Here is a 3,525-nt window from a genome sequence, read left to right on the forward strand (position 1 = left end):
CCTATACCATGCCATCCCCCTGAGGGGACAAACAACAGAAATATGGGTGAAGGAAGTGTATTAGTCTGGATACTTTAGAGTAACAAATCCACAGAAATTCATGTATGAGAGAGTTTTATATAAAGGTTAATTGCGCATCAAGAAAACATCCTAACCCAGTGCTGCCCAAGACCACAAGTCCAACATTAACCCATTAACCCATATGTCCAACACCAATCCACAAAGTCCTCCTCCATCTCACAAAACAGATGCAATGATGCCGACTGCAGGAGGAAAGCTGAGTCAGTGAATGTGTAAGCATCTCAGCACTGACAGGGGTCTCTACACGGGTGCTCCAGCACCTAGGGCTGCATCAGGGTTGGTCCACGTGGCTTTTCCTCTGTGATGTCTTGCAGGAAGTGAGCCTTACCAGCTGAAGCAGGGAACTGGCTAAAGCAACTGCACCCTGGTACAACCATCAGAAAGCAAGAGACCTGAGAACTAGAAAAGTGAGACTCACCGAGCCATTTATCCCTCCTCCCTTCAATTAACCCCACATGTGTTTATCGGCCAGGTTGGCACAATTAACTAACTACCTCAGGGAGACAGTGGATGGTGTAAGATATGAAAACAATTATAATTTATAATTTATCAAGGGTTCACTAGGGGTTAGGGAGGGAAAACAGAGGAGCTGATACCAAAGGATCAAGTAGAAAGATAATGTTTTTAAAATGATGCTAGCAACATATGTACAAATGTACTTGATACAATTGGTGTATGAATTGTTATAAGAGTTAAGAGTCCTCAATAAAACAACTTTTTTAAAGGAAGAAATATGAGAAACTAGGTCAAAAGTGCCCAATTAGGAACCTAATACTGGTATTGTCCCCACCCCTCCCCTGCCTTGTAGAGTCTATATAAGTAATTAAGTGTTTTTTCCCAATGACAAGTTATCCCATCTGGTTTAACCATCAGCCAAAATAACATCACTTTCTCATAAACAGAGATGTAACCCTTCTCTGACAGACTTGACTTTCCATTAATGTTCACCGAGCACCCTTAGAGACATTTCTGTTGATTGGGTGACCATGCAACAAGTGCTACACGGCAGAAACTGATTGGTCTTCTCCCTTTCCCTCACAACATGAGAACGCGACCCCAGTTGAGGTGAGGCCTTCTGATGAAGGGTGTGCTACGAGGTAGAAAAGGTGGGGTGAGGTAGGAATCCTGAGCACGAGGCAGCCACACCACCTCCTTGGTTAGCAGAAAGGAGTAGAAGAGTGCATGATCTGCGCACAGATTCTTGCCTTTGTCTTGGTGTTTATCTTTACGGCAGTGGTCTCCTACACGAGCTGTTCTTTTGTGATCGACTGACTCTCTTCACTCCGCATCGTGGCTTCCAGTTGCGTCCATGTCACAGAAAGTTTGGTGGTTTCAGCAGGCTTGATTTGTTCTTTTAAGGGCTACATGGTATTCTGTTGTAGATTTTCTTTATCCATTCTTCTTCTAATGGCTAGTTGGCCTGTTTCCAGATTCTTGCTACTCTGAACTGTGTTGAGATGAATAATTAACTTGTTTTTAATGAATGACCACCGCCCTGAGGTTTCCCACTGCCCTAACAGAGGATACCCTACATTTCATTTTCTTTTGCTCAGCTCTAGTAGCTTGACCTTTTCCAATTCTTTCTTTCCTAAGAAGATCTTCAGTGTGCCTGGCTTTTTACAGAAAAGAATAGAGGAACCCAAGGGGAAAATTGGCACAATTTGGATCCCGATGGAGTGTCGTGTGATGGGGATAGTAAAGGCCAAGGTGTAACATCAGGGAAATAGCTGATGTCTTTGAGGTCACAGAGGGATCAGCCAGTGGAGATGTTTGTTCAGGAGGTGGATGCCGCTGCACTGAAGCTAATGAAAGTCTCCTGGGACTCACATTTCTTGTGGGCGGACATTTTCACAGAGACGAGCAAGCAATGGGGACAGAGGACAGTGGCACCACTGGGGACAGACAGTGCCAGCACTCCCCAGAGCAATGTACTTGCCTGACATTGTCTCCAAGACAGTTATCAAACCAGACTCTTGTTCCATGTGGCACGCGGATCAAATTTGGCAAGTTGTCCCGGAAGTGTCGAGACTGTGAGGTGATCTCTCCTCCGCAAAGTTGGGACCACTGTCCCCCTCCCTGCATTCCTATCCTGGTCGGAACACCTGTCAAGATTAGAGAGGGAATGGCGGCAGATTTTGTGTGCCAGACTTCTCCAGCGATCCCTTCCATTGTTGTCCACTGCGTAAATGAGACTGAGCAGAGAGCAGGTCTGTATAGAATCTCAGGCTGTGACCGCACAGTTAAAGAGCTGAACGAGAAATTCCTGCAGGTGAGAACCGCACCCCTCCTCAGCCAAGTGGGTGACCTCCATGCCATCTGCAGCCTCCTGAAAGACTTCCCTTCGAACCCTCAGAGAACGCCCTCCTGACCTTTCGACCTCATAAGGCCTGTATGGAAGCAGCGGGAATCACAGATGAGGACAAGAGCGTAGCTGCCATGTACCAGGCTGTGAGTGAACTGCCCCAAGCCAACAGGGACACCTGAGCTCTCTGCATGATTCACTTGCGGAGAGTGGCTCAGAGCCCAAGCAGAAATGGATGTTGCCAATCTGGCTAAAGTCTTCAGTTCTTCAATAGTTGCCCATACTGTGCCCAACCCAGACGCGGTGACAATGTTACAGGATATCAAGCGTCAACCAGTAGAGCGGCTGCTGGCACTGCCACTGGAATGTTGGAGTGGTTCATGGTGGCAGAGCAAGAGGACATCGACCCAATGCATGTCATTGAGACCTGAAATGCCTTCTTGACCCCACAGACCCCAGACCTGAAAGTGAGTTTCCTGGGGCCTGTGACCACTCCTGGGCTCCAACTCCTCAAGACTCCTCCCTCTAGCTCCCTGTCACAGAGCCCCCTCTCCAGCCTCACCAAGAACATTCCCAGCTTTGGGAGCAAAAGCAAGTCTGCCACCTACCTTAGACGACAAGGCAACTTCTTTGCTTCTCCAGTGCTTAAGTGAAGTCACGCCCACCTGCTACGGCCACAGTGTTTACCTGCCGCAAGACAGGGCGCACCTGTCCTCTCTGCCCTGCAGCCTCCTTCCTGTACGGAGTAGCACCGTCACACTGACGATTTAGAGGGAGGAACACCGAATGACTATCAGAAGGTGTGTGTGTGGCATTCCAGCAGAAATGTACGAGGATTTTGTCAAATAAAATTAACCCTTTAGCAAATTACAGCAAAACATTTTTGAGGCCAACTAAAACGAATCTAATCTACTTTTTAATTTTCCATGCACTTTAGTCAGAGCTGGTTTTTGTTACCCAGTTACAATGACTCTTTGGGACATGTAGTTTGATCCGAATGTGCCACAACCATGTGCTATTGTTTTTGTTGTTGTCAATGTTTTGGTAACTGTTGCTTTTATCAAATTTTCTGGGGTTTTAGCTACAATATAGTAGTAAGTAGTATTTGTGCAACACTTTTTTTGAGGGTGAAAAAGTAGAAG

General features: G+C 46.6%; 1 pseudogene; it reads left to right on the top strand.

Moving 5' to 3' along the window:
• The first annotated feature begins 1,847 nt into the window (after nt 1-1,847).
• On the top strand, nt 1,848-3,036 carry LOC142449135 (rac GTPase-activating protein 1 pseudogene; annotated as a pseudogene).
• Nucleotides 3,037-3,525: the final 489 nt, after the last annotated feature.

This window comes from Tenrec ecaudatus, chromosome 5 (assembly GCF_050624435.1).
Source record: "Tenrec ecaudatus isolate mTenEca1 chromosome 5, mTenEca1.hap1, whole genome shotgun sequence".
Classification (NCBI taxonomy): domain Eukaryota; kingdom Metazoa; phylum Chordata; class Mammalia; order Afrosoricida; family Tenrecidae; genus Tenrec; species Tenrec ecaudatus.